We start from the raw sequence: 18,437 nt of genomic DNA on the forward strand, positions 1-18,437 counted from the left end.
TATTTTAACTTTTAAAACTTTAACATATTATCTACCTAATTATAATAAATATATTCTTGTAAGAATATGGTTTTATGTCATTATTATTTGTTAAGATTATAAACAATAGGTAATCGTATTCATATATTTTATAGCAAAATCAACTCATAAAATAAAAACATTTCATCAACTTATTTATGACTTTTGCACCTGAAATTACTGCAGCACAGTGTATAGGTAGTAGGTACCATTATTAGCTGGTTCCAATCCCAAAGTGCGGAGTATAAATGCTGCAGTCTATTTTTACAATAGATTTGAATAAAAGGATTTTATGGATCGATAGTCTTAATTTTGTCTTTTTTTTTTTAAATTAAATGTAAATTGCAGCCGTATTCTATGTTGTTACACGTCTTATGCATATACCATTCAAATTAAGGGTAACTAAAAAATACTGCAATCATTCTGTCGGTAACACCAGTGTGGTTCTTAACCTTGATTATGCCGCATACATTACCTACATGGCTATATGTGTTTATAATTAATATTTAATATACAACCCAAGATATTTACCACATTTTTCAAGTTTAAAGTGAGCGGTTGAGGGCTGCCAAACTACCCCAAATTACCCTTAAATTCAACATCTAATCATAAATGTACACTTGAATATACGATTTATCGCTTTCAAGAACAATATCCAGTCTAAGTATGTTAGAATAATAATTGATCTATAATAATGTTTTATAAAGTTGTATGAAATTATTTTAAGCTAGTATAGATACATAGCTACAGGTTCTAAAATAAAAATATATTTATTTTTTAATTTGTCGATGACCCACTCAAAATGATTTATAACATCTAAAGGTATCATCTATTAGAAGTTGAGAAAAACAGAGTAATACGATAATCATGTTATGAAATTTAATATACCAGTAACAGTATTCCTATCTTGATTATAGCCTCCTATAGGTAATATTAGATGTAGCAGTGATCGGTAGTTATGGACACTATGGTATTTTAGTGGCTTACATACTTGTGTGTGTCGGGGAGGAGGTTGCAGATAGGACATTTCCCCTTCGAGCATTTTTTTTTTTTTTATGATAAATTAATGTTTAATGTAAGATTTTCATTTTTATTCTTCGACGTTATCAGTTACATAGGCATTTATTTTTTTTTTTATATCACTTATCAAATTTGAATTTGAAGTGAATCATTGTAATCTATAATCACGAATCACAAATATTATTCTAATACGGATGTATTTATATCAATCAACATTAAATAATAATATGACTTATAGACTTAAAATATAAATTTAATATAAAAAACGAAATAGCAAAAAAAAGTCTTAATTTATAAGCAAGTTAAGGGACCCATCAAAAAATGAACCCCACTCCCCAAAATTCCTAGGTAGGGCTTGGATGTGGATTTGAGTCTTATATATATATCGTTTCCGTAATCGAATAATCATAGTGGCAAATATTTATATTCGTGATTTGACCACGGACCAAGTATACTGCAGGGTTATTCATCAAGCATGCTCACAATGGTGTTTTTTTTTTTTATATCCTGTATACAAAATTTCTACCAGAAGGAGTGCTTCGATTTCAACATATAGTACCTTACCTTTTAGCAAATTAGATCAAGATGGTACTTTAGAGAGGTCATTTTTCGATTTTATCAAAAATTATTTAGTGCCACGGGAAAAACAACCGAAAAACTACGAAAAACCGCTAAAAATGGGATTTTAATTTCTAACGCTTTGTTTATCACCATAGAAATGAATAAAAAATTATAATATTATAATATTAATAATTCAACTTGATATACATGATATAATAAATAATAACAATATAAAATATCCAGACTGACAAACCGTTAACGCTCAGAATCGTTTTTCTTATACAATGATATTATATCATTGAATTCAGGCTTAGTACAATCTATTATACATATAATTGTAACCTACTGTATAGCAGAGCGACATCCACTTACCAGCTTTTTTCTTCAATAGTGCAAATATTCAAAATCTGATGTTTTGAATTTTTATATATACTATAAAAACTAATATTGAAATTTTTGATATTTTTTGTAAGTACTACTTATGGAGTGTCCTGTGGAGAAAATAAAATTTCGGCTGGCGGTCTAGCGGCTATCCAACTATAAGTTATACAGTTGATAATTTTTCTGAAATTTTTGACGTATCAAAGTCAATATTCGTACGAATAGTTTTTGAGTTACTTAACTTTGTGTTCTAGGGATAAGAGGTCCATAGTAATGGGCTTATAAGATATGGAAACTTTGGAGATTTGAAAATTGTAGTAATTAATATTAATATCAATATTAATAGTTCTCGACAGCAAACTCACTTGGGCAGTTCACATAAAAACAAAAAGGAAATCACTTAACTTTAAACTCCACAAAATGAAACACCTTCTCGAATCAAATCTCCCTCTCAACACAAAACTCCTAATCTATAAACAAATTCTCCGCCCTTCAATGACTTACGGAATACAGCTATGGGGCACCTCCAAAAATTCCAACATTCAAAAATTCCAATCCTTCCAATCAATTTGTCTTCGTCTCCTCACAAACGCACCCTGGTACGTCAGCAACCTCACACTCCACTCTGACCTTAAAATCCCTTACATAAGCACCCTAGCCTCCCTCTACTATAAATTATTTCACAATAACACAGTTAACCACCCTAATCCACTCATTTCCAATCTCTCATCCGTCACTCTCCCCGATAACCCTCCACGTTGTCTAAAGCGAAATTGGCCCAGGGACCTCCTCAACCAATAAATAATTAAAAAAAAAAAAAGTCTAAAATTGAAGTATAGTGTTGTTTGGACACTCCCTTCTATCAATTCGTCCAGATTTGTATATAAATCATCATTATTACTTATTGTATAGTTAATACAGATTGTATATATTTTCTTAATAAAAAAAAAAAAAATATTAATAGTTTGTAAAAATTGCCAGAGTATAATAAATACTAGATCTAATTGTATGTATATTTTATATTTATATAAAACTATTTTTACGGACTATTTTAATAACTAAGAAACTACTCATTCAAATTTTGAATTAGGTACATCAACATTTTCAAAAAAATTATCCACTAGATAATTTACAGTAAAGTATTTAATATTTTGGGTGGCTAGTGGCTACTAGTTGCGTCCCGTGGTAAAAATGTCATCTACATTGCGGCACAGTATTTATATTTATACAATATTATTAGTCAAATATTCATTATTCAAGTACTCCAAAATATTCACAAAATATTATCATTTCCCAAATGCTGTGTGGGAAGGGTATAACAATAATAATAATACTAATAAAAAATTAAAAAATAAATATTACATATTAATTATAGAACTTAATTTTCTTTCCCAAAGATACCTAAATGAATAATAAATAGAAAATTAAATTGTATATTATCCAACTATAAATAGGTAACTATAAGAAATTTAGAATTAAATATGGCGTACAAGTAATTTTACGATACGCGTTATATCGTGTAATGTTCATTATTACACTGTAATTGCTATAATACGAATTGCGTTACCTTTATAGACTCTGTTGTTAATATACAACTATACCTATTGGCTATTGTTTGCGTAATATATTGAAGACCTCATCGTATATACGTATATTAATTATTCATAATACGTATAGGTAATTGTGTAATAAATATGACGGTCAAATTAATTAATTATTATCGTGTGATTTCATGAAATTAAAATTCAGAAAATGCTAAAAATGTGAATACTATAATATTATTTTAGTTTTAGGTATACATTTTATTATTATATTTAACAGTTGAAAATAGAGTAAACTATTTACCTAAAATAAAATTGTTGTATAGCGTATTTAAAAAGAAAACTATGAAGAAATTATATTTTTTTGATAAAACAACCTATATTATATAACATGTCCCATTATGCCTATATTATATTTAGATAAGTTTTAATACTAAACTATTATGATATAGATACTAGATAGGTATATAGATGTATGAGGTCAGAACTTCGAGAAACATATACCTAGGGACCTATTATATATATTATTATAGTTGTGTACTTTTGTGTATCATCATCATCGAGTACTTGTACCTATAATATGTATACCATGATGATCTATACCCAATGTCTCAATGGTATCTATAATTTACAACTTAAAATATTATATATTCCATGATGTTCATAAAAAATAAATGTACCTATGCAGGTAAATGCCTCCTATAAATTAAGGTGTGGTCGCATTGTTTTTTTCTGTTTTAATTTTATTCCCGAAGAAACGAGATAAACATTATGTACCTACCACCGGGCTCTATACATAACAAAATAATATACTATACATATTAAAATTTATAATATATAAGTCTACGACACAATGTTCTACATAGGTTTATATACTCGAAACCCGTCTTGTCTGCGTGAGAATAAAAATAACAATAATAATATTACAGCAAACATATCACAATAATCTCATGTATAGGCCTACATGAGTGTCTACACCCCACTGTAGTAATATAGTAATTGCATAAGATATGTCTCGGTCAACTATATACAGCTAGTGCCTATAATATAATACCAACTAATAGTAAAGTATTTAACGAGTATACTGTAGTCTATATACTGAGCACTCGCAGTGCAGTCGAGTGAAAACGCTCAAGACTCGAACACAGGACGTGTTGTTGGTTTTTTGTTTTTTTTTTTGTATATTTTTATTTTCCATTTCTGTCCGTAGTGCATTATAATAATATATGTGACTGTGTATAATACCTCTATTATATATTATGTATATACGATCACGTACATAGTATATAAAATAAGAATATTTTGTAAATTAATTAATAAATATAAATACAAATACAAATATTATAATATTATTATATACCTACTGGCTACTATCCATAAATAATATAGGTTTACGTTTTGAAAAATCAAATTTCAAACACCTGCAAGACGAGAGCCGCAGGTTCCTATTCAGACCCTAGGTACATTCAAAACAGTAAATACAGCAATAAATTAAGATTTTCTGTAACCGATAAAAGTACCTATACAAATCGATATTATATTAATTATATACTATTATTAAATGTAATATACTATTATAATTTACATTTTATATTGTATAATTTGTGTGAAAAAATAATATTAACCGACCATATCGGTTAAGGGGGCTGCAGCTCACGCATTTTTCATACGTTTTAGACCAATAAGCGGTAGTATATTACACATACTTCGGAATGTCCGATTTAAATTTTTTATACATGTTTGAATTCATTGATAAAATATCTAGGTTTCTTAGGAAGTCGATTTTCGATTTTCAATTTAAAATGATCTTAAAATAACCATTTTTTTTTTAGAAATCCCATGAAATAATTGCATTACATTTGTATTTATTTTGGCCACATCTGATTTTAAATAAAAAAAAAGTGATTCCTAAGAAACATAGTCTAGAAGTTTATAAATTCAACCATTTTTTTCAAAATTAAAATCTGTCAAACCAAATTCTTCCAGTTTTGTCTAGCTTATTGGTCTAAAAGTTACTTTTTTTCATTGACTGGAGCCCCCTCCCGCCCCTTTAAGGTTTATTTTATGATACGGAATTTAAATATATTTAAAAACACAATAACAAACAAAATTAATGTCTAGATTGGTCAAATCTACATTAGTTTTGATTTTTTAAAAAACCTGCTGCAGCCCCCTTAAAATGATTTAATAATCGAATTTTTCACGGACTTTTAATTGAAAAATACTATAAGCTTTAAAAATTAATTAATATTCATGTAAAGTATAAATAGGCAGGTACATTATATTTAATCCCCATTATTGTGTAATTCACACAACATTGTATATCCAAACATACAAAACCCAAATTAAAAATATATATAATAATATATGCAAGCTCCTAACAAAAATTTAAAATATATACCTAGGTATAGGAATACATAATAGTCAAAGTTAATTAAATACTGAGTAGGTACGTTGAGCTATTGTTTAATATTTATGAAAAACAATAGAGCTATTCTACTCGCACAATGTAACAATATTTTATATATTTTTTGGGAATCAAAATAAGATGAACCTATGTAATAAGCTTTTCATTTTTTTTTATTTAAACAAAATAGTATATTAATTATAATCTTTAATATTTTATATATAATAAGTAAATTTGATAACAAAGATTATTAACAACATGAAAATCACGTAAAGAGGGTGGCCCATCATTGTGGAAACTCCCTGACTTGTGTGGTGTAATAAACTAGGTATATAATATTATAATTTTACTAAAAAAAATTAACCGTAGGTAGGTAGTTATATTTTTCGGAAATCCAAAATATAATTGCGGTAAATATTATTTATTTTAAAAATTAAATTCATATAAATCTTACTAGTATTTTAATATATAGAGTGAGAGACAATATTTTATAAATATAGCGTGTAATATTATGTAATATTATATAATTTTTATTGACATACCTATACACAGAGGCAAAAAGACGGTATTATTTTACTTGCACTGCAGCAGCATATGTATTATTATATAATATTATAATATATTATAATAATTATGTCGGCGGCGCCTTAGCCATAGTTGTCGGGCGAATTACTTGCAGTGGTGCAGCACGATGACCGCGGCGCGGAGTACACCGGGCGTGAGGTAGGTATAATAATATGTGCTCTGCAGTGCTTGTATGGCAAGTACAATAATAATAATAATACAACAGTGTAGCGTGCGGAATATGATGGCTGGTAGGACGTATAAAATATACTATTATTATTATTATTATTATTATAGTGAAACTTATTCTGTGGCGGGAAATGACTAAAAAGACGCGGGCGGCAATAAAGTCGTCGTCGTCGTCGTCCCCCGCCTATACCGAATCCCCCCTCCCGCCTAAAAGCATTAACGACGATGTGTAGGGGGCAGGGGGGGCAACGTGTAGCCGCGTGTGCGTGTGTACCCGACAGGTAAATGCGCGCGCCAGAGCGTGTGTGTGTGTGTGTGTGCGCGCGTGTGGCACCTGTTGCGGGCGGCCCCGGCTCCGGGCCAATGGCGTGCGGCCCGCGAGACGTCGGCGGGGGAGACGGTGTTCCGAGCGTTTGGTTTGCCAGTGGACCATAGTACAGACCGGTACCTCCGCGCGCATAGTAGCAGTGCCTAACCAGCGAGCACGGTGGACGACGGTCGTGACGCACCATCGGTAGACCATATAGAGAGCTTGCGATCGCGCCGGTGTGTGTAAGTGTGTGTGTGCGTGTGCGGTGTTTGTGCTTCGATTGACTTATCGTAATTTTTTTTTTCTCACCCGGTTTGCTTCTCCGCACCCGTGCGCATCGACGCTCCAGCCCTTCGGACCACTCGACCGGATTTCGAATATTAATTCCGTACGAATTAAACTATAATATTATAATATTATTATTTAATATATATTAATTTATCGTCAACATAATCTTCGTTCATATTATTATTCGTAAATCGTCGATTTTGCCGTGTCACGCCGTCAATAATATCATAGCATAAAGTATGTTTCATTAACCGTTTATATGACGTGTTGTGTTCGACAGTTGTATACAATAATATTATAATATTATTATCACCCTCGTCGTCGTCGACCGATTTCGTGGGCGCATCCGTCGAGAGTGTTCGTTTGCGTAATCATTAGCTATAACTCCGGCTTCGGGACACAGGACCTACCCCGGAACACGCTTCGACACACTCCTTTTGGTGAGTAACTATATATTATTATATATTATAATGCACTTACCCGCGGCCCATGGGCTATGGTATCTATGCGATATTAAAAACCAATAAAATAATATTATAATATTTAAGACACAATATCATCATTATGACCTACCAAGTGACTTTAACGCAAGTGAACGCCAGAAACGATTTTTTTCAAACTAGATTTTATAACAAACATTCGTATATTATTTTCTTCGATAATTAATATTAAATTTATTTTTAACAAACTAATAACATTCAATATCGATAACATTTATTAAAATTTCCAACAAACCTAAGTTTTAGCCTATAATATACCTAATATAGGTACCTATATTTTAATAATTAACTTAAACTGCATATAGTATAATAATATATTATTGTTGAAATTAAATACAACGTGCAAGTACAATCTGAAAAAATAACATCTCCTTGACCACACGTCATGCGTGCACATGTTTTCAATATTTTCCGACAGTAGTTGGCCGTAAACAAACTTCCTTTCCTCTCGTTTTCATAATATCCCACGGTCATTCGTTGTATAATTCTTAATATTATATATATAAAAATTTTACATATATAGTCCCATCATTAAGTTCATCGTGACACTGAGCTGTTTTCATATTATAAAAAAATATAAATACATAAACAAGCTCAAAACTGAATATTTTCCCATGGAGTTAATAGTGTTATATATTTTAATTATCATCATTGCTACAATACAAATAGTATTTAATCAACTCAATCCCAACAGTCAACAGTTCAAAATCTTTCAACACAGATTATTTATTTTCCTCTTAACATGATGATATTTGTCATTAAAATTCCTTATTTTACGACTGTAGGTAATAACTAATAGCTAATATTTATAATATTTTATTTTGACTAATATTTAATTTTATTTGTGGTAATATTGAACCAAAAAATGGTTATAGTTATAATACAATTATAATTTTAACTTAAATCCAATAAAATTGTTTTCTTTTTCATTTAAATTCCGGTTGAGGATTATTATTATATTATGACATATAATTAATATTTATGTTATGTATTTGCATCAATCATACTAATAAAATAAATTAAGTACATAACAATATTATAAAATTACCATACATTAAAAAAAATTAAATAATCATGTTTCAGTTGATAAAAAACTAAATCATTTTATTTATATCAGTTTTATGTGGTTAAGGGTAGTTATATCATAAAAAATAATAACAGAAGGAGTTTTAAGGTGAATGAAGTTTTGATGGGAACAAAAACATTCAATTTAATATTACTAATCAAAAACTGATGTACTGTTAGATTTGGCACACAAAGGATTTGCCAAGACTATAAGTTTTGAATGATACTGTGAAAGCTTTAATCATCAGATACTCTGGTGCTGAAATGTTGTCCGCTAATCAGACTTCAGCGGGTTCACTTTGTAAGAAGATTGATGTTTGTTCCCAAAAATACATTCATTATTTAGAGGTGTCTGTTAGGGTAGGTTCAAAATGAAGTAGCATAGAGTATAATAGTATTTAGTATATTATTATATAATATTTAAAATCATATATTTTTTAAATCTTTTATTTTAAATTCCAATATCAAACTATGTTTTAGTTTCGTGTGTTGTGCCGGTGATGCATAATTATGTTTTGTCAAAATCATTGTGTTCGTATGCTCTTGATAAGCAAAAAAAAAAAAAAACATTAACAGACAAATAAACGACGTGCGGGTGAATCAACAGGTCGGTGCCCAGCTTTGCCGGGCCGCACGTTTATTGTTGTCGTTTCCGCCGATTACCATTCTTCTATCACACGTACTCTTTATATACATATATATATATATCATCCACTACCTATATGGCTATATCCTATAGATACAAATAATATATTTATATACATAAATTATATAAAATATATACAGAATTACAGGATAACCTGTATATAATATATACATATAATAAACACACGGCATACACAACATACACTTTAGTCATTCCGATCAAACTTTTCGGTATAGGCAAGTTGGCTACACAATATAATAATAATAATATGACTACCTAAACATCGTGGCCAACGCATTTTTTTGTGTACGCGCGCAGCACAGTGCATAAGCGCTCAACTTGCGCTAATTCGTATAATCGTTTTTCGCAAAAATTCTTACTATCGGCCTCCAACGAAGTCATTGACATTTCAGCGAGCACGTCACAACCCTTTTTGCCCCGAGCTTACAAATTACAATATATATTATACATATTATATACATATGTATATTGTGCGTGAGTATACAGTTTTGTGTCGTTATCAGAGTCGAACAGCAGCTGCTGACATTGCGCCTCACACAGACATCAAGGACAACACAAAACGATAATAATTACGGGTTATACTGCTGATGACGGGTCCCCTAGTCGTAGTCATAGTCGTCGCCGTCAAACGTCTATGCGCCGCACCCGCACCCGACGTCTGTACAATATATTTTAATGATATTATATTATGAACACTATGGGCATAGGTATTATATATAGCGATATACTATAAACACTATAATTATTGCGCGCTACCGTGAATCGTTGTACACAACACCCAGACGGCCGGCGTCCGCTGCAGTGCAGTTGTTCCCCGAGACTTGATTTAGATATTATATGTGTTTGTGATTACACTATAGTCACAAGTCAAATATACTAAGTAGTACTTACCCATATCGGACGAAAATTGAACTTATTTTTAACGAGTAAAATCAATTTATTATTAAATCATTTAAACATTAGGTCCCTTCATACGTTTTTAAAGTTGTTATAGGTAATTTTGAATTAAATATAATTTCTGATGTATAAAACATGAATAGTGTTGTGTTTTGACTCTATAGGCGCTTTCTATAGGTATTTTGTACTTCTATGAATAAAAAAAAATGTGTTTATTTATCTGTAAAAAACTATGAGTTGTATACTTACTTTAAATTTTTAACAAGTGATAATATTTACTTAATATTTACCTATGTTATAAGTTATTATTATAGTAGTATAATTTTAAAAATAATTAAATCTTAATTTAACAGTAATAACAGTAATAATGCAACCTATTGATTGACTGTTAAAATTAGATACACGAAACTACGAAAGTAATATTTATTTCAAGAAACTCAATTTAACTCGAATTTAAAAACTATTGATTGCATAACACAATTAAAATTAATAACCATCAGCCTTCTTTACAATTTATATTAAAATTTATATTAAAATTCATATATATAGATTATAGTCATCACTCATTAATTTGGAGTCGAATGTTTAGGTTATTATTTATTATATTTCATTACTTTATTTAATAGTAAAATATGAGGACGCTTCGTTCAACACAAGCGAGTTGACAGGAAATAGTTAATATTAAATATTTGAAAACTTCTAATGAATTAAAGAACATTTTAATTTCTTTAGCATACTTCAGATTATTGGGAAAAATTTAATACAAAATACTTAATATATATTTTTATTTTCAATTATTATTATAATCTTGAGACTTAGGTAACCATAAAAATTGTAATATTATCTTTTATGTTACATGAAATTGTATTTTATTTCTATTATTATTATTAGTTTTTAATCTTATTTAAATACAAAAGACGTGTACATTTTTGATTTATATATTATCATAAATTAGTTTGATGTTTATTGATCATTTTTGAAAAACAAAAAAAATATCGAATATTTTTCTCAATACAAAGAGCATTTGTAAGTTTTTAGTAGAGAAAATTAACAAACATTTTTTGAATCTTTAATGTTAGATGGTACCTACTCATTATAAATAAATTGTTTAGATTATTGTTTCTATATAGTACCAATTATTTATTTAGTACCTACCTATAGTATAGGTATTTATTTATTTTTATTAAATATTATTAAAATAAATTGTATGTAGGTACCTGTATAGTGCTAATTTTTTATTATTTGTATGATATTTTTGTAACTGCTTTTAATACCCTACTCCTCCACATTACTTTTTTTCAATGAAGCACAGTATTTCTTTATAGGAAAATGAAACTAAATAAATAGATAAATATAATTTCACAAAAATAATTTATATACCTTTGTATTTTGTTTTTAAAATCGAATTTGAGACATAAAACTATAGACTATAGCTATAAAAAACAAATTTTTTTTAAATGATACTTTATATGAATATTGTTATATTTATTGTACACAATTATAACATTTTCAATACAAGCAAAAATATAATTACAAGTACCTACCTAAATGATTTCAAAAAAATTATTAATACCACGGATATATTTATTGAAGATGTGTATTATATATTATATTATTATATTATTTTATACGAAAATAAAAATGAAAATCTTCATAGGTTTATAGGTATATTATAACGTTAGTTTAAACATTTTTAAAAAATGTTTTTCTTTGTAAAATATTAATAACTTGGAAATTCAATTCCATCCCAAAAAATTATTTAACTAGGTATTTATTGAGTTAGCAGGAACCTAAGTAGTCATTTTGATAAATGGGCGATGTGCAGTGTGTGCGTGTGTTTGTGTTTTATGAAGGGGAAGAAGAAAATAACTCGTGAAAAACCACAAAAAAACCAATCGGTTGATTGGAAAAAAAGGTGTTTAATAAAAGTGTATATATAATATATAAACCTACACCTAACCTATACATAAGAAGGAAATGAACGAGAAAAAACCTCAAGAGAAAGTGGCAGATTAAATTTTCCAACAGTGGAAACCCGTCCCAGATGGAAAATCCAATTAATTGCGTAACCGTCGGTTCTTTTTCCGGTCATTCGTAACTGCAGAGATAAATTTTTTTTATATAATATATTTATCGATTTACATTATTACTCGACGCCGCTCGTACCGTTTTATTTGGATCGCGGAAATCGTCGCGTGAAATAATAATATAATTTATAACGAAATCTAAAATATATTAATAATATAGTCTTATTACTTCATTACCGTAATAATACCGACGGGTCGGAGCAGGGCCAGGTTGTTATAATATGATATAATAATATTATAACGATAATAAGTAATAACTATATATAGTTATGTACTTAAGTATAATATTTGATTGGTATGAAGAATTTTTGATCTCTATTCAAACTTCCCCAAATCGATTTCACTCTATCTAGGTATCTGGTATATAATATGTATTATATTACGCGTCACACCTATTATTGGGTAAGTATACTGAAAGTATGATCTGTCGTCCGAAAATATTCCTTATTACTGGTTGCATGATATTATATTGTACCGAGAGGTGCTGCAGTACACACGGGGTTATTCCTTCCGTCACTATCAAGCCCGACGGAAACCCTCGGCCACCCCTAACAGCACGCAGACACGTTGCAGTCACAATAGACGTTAATTGTCTGTGACGTTTCCACTGCTGCCACGTCGGATGTCACAGGGTTCTGCAGTGCTGGTGTGTGATGTATTATTGATGCAGGTATATTACTCGCGCATTATTATAATAATATAATGTATATTAACATCGAAATGAGGGTGGCACCAAAAATAAATATAATATATATGTATATATGTATAAGTACCTTGTATTATAGAAGCGAGTGTGTTTTATGCGCGTTCCGTTTGAATAAAACAAAACCTCGATGGTTATTATACCTATAATACCTGTGTTATGTATTTAGATGCAAGGAATTAAAGGTAAATAGCACAGAGTGGTGTTAAAACCGCATATTGTACCTATACTAAATATTTCCACCTTCCAACTAAGTAGCCTGAGCTTTCGATGATCGTTCAATAACAAGTGGAATGTCAATGTATAATAAGATATGCGTATTAATATTGTTGGCACTAAAATATTACGTTATATATTTTTTTTTTGATAATTACATAATTCAGTTATTCAGGCCCGATCAATGTGTAACGGGAAAACCATAATGAGGATTTAGATCCTTTTAAATTACATTTCAAATCACAGGCATATTTTCAGACTTGTTTTAGATTCTGAGCGATGTTTTTTTTTTTTTAAATTACAAAATTTTCAATTTTTGTAGTTAAGAATTGAACTCTTAAAACAAGGATTCTCGTGAATAGTTCATAATACAACCAAAAAATCTAAAAATTTAAAATTATATAAACACAGATAACATTTTCAAATGCAATTTTTTTAGCAAAAATTAATTTAACCTACGGTAGTGCTAATACCTAATATAGTAAAATCAATTATTTTAATTACAATAATATCATACAATTTACTTAGTAATATTATAGGCTGACAGACCGTCTTTTTTATAGTTTAAAAATTGATTGTTATCAAAACATACTCGCACGCACGTACAATTTCGCAAGGACTTCTGAATAAAAAAAATACTAACAATCTTTAATAAATGATTTTCTTATTTATCTATTTGGTAAAATAATTGAATCGACCTTCCTGAATTAGTGACTGTTCCTAAATTGTATTATAATCTGAAACAGAAACTGGGGTCTTGGAAAAATGTATTTAAATTATTGAACCCGAGAAAATTTAAGAGTGTTAGTAATTACTAATTAGTATACCCGTAGGTACCTATACATTTTGTATGATTATATGATAAAAACCTATATTGGCGATAATATATCGGTACGTTTAATGTATCAATATATCTCATACTATACGTCTAGACTAAACCACGTTAAAAAATAATATTAAAACTTGACAAAATAGTTTACTATATATATTATTTAAAAATTATTTGGAGAAATTACGGTCAAATAGTTTTCGTTAAATCATTTCTAGTTTTAACGAACCTTAAACTCCTTTTTTTATTTTTTTTATTATTGATGCGGCTGAAATATTGTTTGCCTTATTCTTTCTTGAGAACATACTGTAATTTATACAAGGTACGAGTATCGAAGTATGTGTAAAAATGTATAGGAAACTAGCGTAGGGTCATCGATAGATGGATATATATAATATTTATTAACTAAGTTATAGTATATTATGTTTTTTATGTGACAAAATAATATAATCGTAGCATATAATATTATATAGGTACTCATATTATTAGATTATAGTTTAATTCAGAAATAAACAGCTCCCGACTTCCGAGTACAATTACCAGCTATTATAGTCTTTATGGTAAAACAAGAAAATGAAGGATACCCGTTTTTTATTCTAATGCAAAATTAACTAATTTTTATTTCGAGCGTCCTTAAGAAAAAATAGGTACACATTTGTGAAACTATAGAAAATCACAAGGTTCAATTTTGCCATAATTTATTAAAATTATCTTTAGTATTGTAAATCGTTATGTATATTTTCTTTTTGAAAAAATACCTTGATCACTGCTGTTTACATAAGTTCTAAGTGCCATATTTATTTTCAATATTAAATAAATGTTTAAAAATATTGTTTATATTTTAACTTACTGTAATAATCTATAATGGATTTTATATAGATTCTTATTCTATTACATTAAAAAATATATTCGTTATTGATTTAAGTTCATCATTAAAAAGTACGTGAAAGCGAACGCAGTATTAAATTGATTTTATGTCATTATGTTAACAAGTCCGCAATTACGATATTACATTTTTTTTTTCTGAAGAATGTCGTTACCTATAATAACATACAATTTTATCTAAAAACTAACAAAAGGAATTCTATGTTACATAACCAAAACAATACTTAATATTTAATGCAGGTACTATTATAAATGATTCAAAATAGACCAATTTGACGATAAATTATTTTTAAATATTATTCATGGTTATAGCGTTGAAAATCAAGTGAACGATTTAATATGGAGTAGGTGTATTTAATTATTTTATATAATCTAGAAACGACATTTTACGCGAAATAAAGTGTAATTTGACTTATATAAATATTATTTTACTCAATACCTAGATATATAATAATATATGATCAAAATAAATGTGTGCATACGTTTTTATTATTCTGTTTATTATAGGAATGCGCTTATTGCACCGATTCGATATTACGTGCTTTTCTCATAAATCTTAATATTAGGTATAGGCAATTATAGACATATAAGCTGCGGTGGCAAACTATCCTACACAAATTTAAGTCATCACCTGTACTGCGTCGAACGCGTAGAACACGCCGAAGTGTTTACGCATATACATAGAGGTTTACCAATATATTGCATACCTAATACTTTTGTATTTCGTTAAGATATTATGTACATCGTATACTCATGTATATAAGAATAAGCGATTATAACCTCCCGCAGTCCCGCGCACGTCGAAAAGTTATATTATTATTATTATTATTATTATTATTATTATTATTATACGGTCACGGAGCTGTGGACACGCGCTAAGTCAATAGATTATACATATATAGCAATACTCTCAAAGTATAATAATGACTATAATATATTATATTATTTATAAAGTCTGAAAAATATAAAATTATTATTATGTTTTACCGAGAATAGTTTTTGGCTGCATCATAATATTACACTTATGCAAATATCATAATAATATAATACTGACTATGTTTTCGTCTAAAATAGTAAAATGTAAACAAATACCTACTGCAATATTACAATTATTTACAATATAATATTATAAATTATAATATATACCTAGGTGTTTGTATATATGGGAATAGAATCGTCATCGACGACCGACGAATAAACAGCCGGCCTTTCGCCGAGACGTTTACTTCGACAACGATTTATTATAAGGTAGGAACGCGACTTGCGCTGCGCGTGCACGCGTTACATTGTTTTTTTTTAACGCACATAATATATATTATGTACCACGCCGTCGTCGGTTCATCCGAGTTTACTCCGCGAAAGCAATGATTTATTTCACTTTGTCGTCGTTCTCTTAATTTTTTTCCCCTCTCTGAACAGAAAAACGCAAATATTATTCCGATTTCATGATTGATAAAGCGGTTAAATAAAAAAAAATGAGGTTAAATTTCTATTCTTCTGTCTATGTGAATGTATAATGTCAACGCGGTTTAACAACACGCGAGTGGTCATGATAATATTATTATTACTGTATCGTAATATTATATGGTTGCAATGTGTGCTTATATACCTATATTATATACGCGGCACGTGAAAAAAAAACGAAAAAAAGTCTTTGAAAGTCAACTGTTGAGCCGCGTAACGCGTATCATATCATATATATTATTATACGATATATACATAAGTACCTATGTGCGGCACATCGTATATTATTATGTACTAGTATATAATATAATATACTAGCTGATCCCGTGCACTTCGTTGCCCATTAAATGTACCAACTCTTTATGACTCAAATTTTGTACAATTCGTTATTTAATATTCAGTGTATGGTGTTCAAAATGTATCTTAACTTTTCCGTTTCCCGGAATGAAAATTATAATTCGCAACAGCATATTATCAGGTAGGCAATCTATCTACGGTAAATCGCGGACCCCGTGCTGTTTGTACGTAGGTGTATGATTTAACTCTAAAGTATCAAAGTTATACCTAGTTGGTCGTATTCCACCTATGGTGGATTAATATAATCAATTAATACAAAATCCTAACCTAACATAACTACTAATATCAGATGAATAAAAAAAAACCAAATTTAACCATTCCTAAATTAGTCTGTCTTCTTCCCAGATGTTTAATCTACACACAAACATTCATACCAAGTTGAATCCGTGCATTCCGTTGTCCGTAAAAAGTTGCAACTTAAAAAAGTTATGATTGTTCAACTGTTTTTGGGAGTAACTTGCTGCAATGTTCAATAATTTGATTTGGTGCTAGCTTGTATCTGATCTGCCCAAATAACCAATAATAAATAAATACTAATTTCTACTGTACACTGTAACCAATGGCAACTATTTAAAAAATAAATAAAAATAAAATTTCCAATTTCCATCGTGAACCTCAAGATCCCTGTTTGAGCACCTCTTTAAAATGTAAATTTCAACTAATCCTTTCTTAGTGCCCGATGAAATTATTATATAAATCTATCCTCGATATTTCAAATTGATAACTCAAATAGGTTCAGCTCTGCGTTGATTATTGGTAAAGTACACTTTTCTTTATATATATAGATAATAGCCGTATACTCGCGGTAAACGGGTCCAGCCGTCGTGACAAATAGGCCGCCGGACTTTCGTATGCTATATAGGGTTCAGACCTTCTTGCAACCTGCAGCAGTGCCATCAAATCGATTAAACACGTCGTTAGTATAATAGCCCAGTAGTAAAATCATCTGTAGCGATGATAACAATTTATTATAATACAATATATTTCTGCACGCTCACACCTCGGCACCTGTCGAATGCTCCGCAGGTTTTCACATACAAATAACACGCCGCCCACTCCTATAACAGCTAATCGAAATAATAAAACACACGTCATTATAATAATAATAATAATAATAATAATAATAACAACAACAACAGTGTTATAAGTAAAAACCTTAGTAGATATTATAATATATATGTATATGAATTAAGAGATATTATTTAGCTGAAGAATGAATATTATATACAACGTGCACGCATTAAGGCGGTTCTACCGGACGCATCTCGTGGACTAATCAAACTCAAACTGTACTTGGAGCGATGTTATTATTACTGTACCTATGTCCTATATATATTATTATAATCTCTCTCGCGAGCGCGTGTCTCCGCGACCGCGATCGGCATTCTTAACGCCGACGACGATCGCCGACCGTCTCGCCTCCTCCTCTTATTTAGCGGTATTACATTATAATAATATTATTATTATTTATATAGATCGCACCGACTC

At 29.5% G+C, this 18,437-nt stretch overlaps 1 protein-coding gene across 5 annotated transcripts in view; it reads left to right on the forward strand.

The window, feature by feature from the left end:
• The first annotated feature begins 7,100 nt into the window (after window positions 1-7,100).
• LOC100159241 (paired box protein Pax-5) overlaps window positions 7,101-18,437 on the forward strand; it is a 74,028-nt gene continuing 62,691 nt past the window's right edge. For 4 of the 5 annotated variants that reach the window (XM_008185146.3, XM_003244674.4, XM_008185149.2 and 1 more), the window contains exon 1: window positions 7,102-7,719. The gene's annotated coding sequence lies outside the window, so the exon portion shown is untranslated. Of the gene's footprint in view, window positions 7,720-18,437 lie in introns of all 5 variants that reach the window. The other variant, XM_008185148.3, reaches the window with a different exon arrangement.

This window comes from Acyrthosiphon pisum, chromosome A2 (assembly GCF_005508785.2).
Source record: "Acyrthosiphon pisum isolate AL4f chromosome A2, pea_aphid_22Mar2018_4r6ur, whole genome shotgun sequence".
In the NCBI taxonomy this organism is placed as follows: Eukaryota; Metazoa; Arthropoda; class Insecta; order Hemiptera; family Aphididae; genus Acyrthosiphon; species Acyrthosiphon pisum.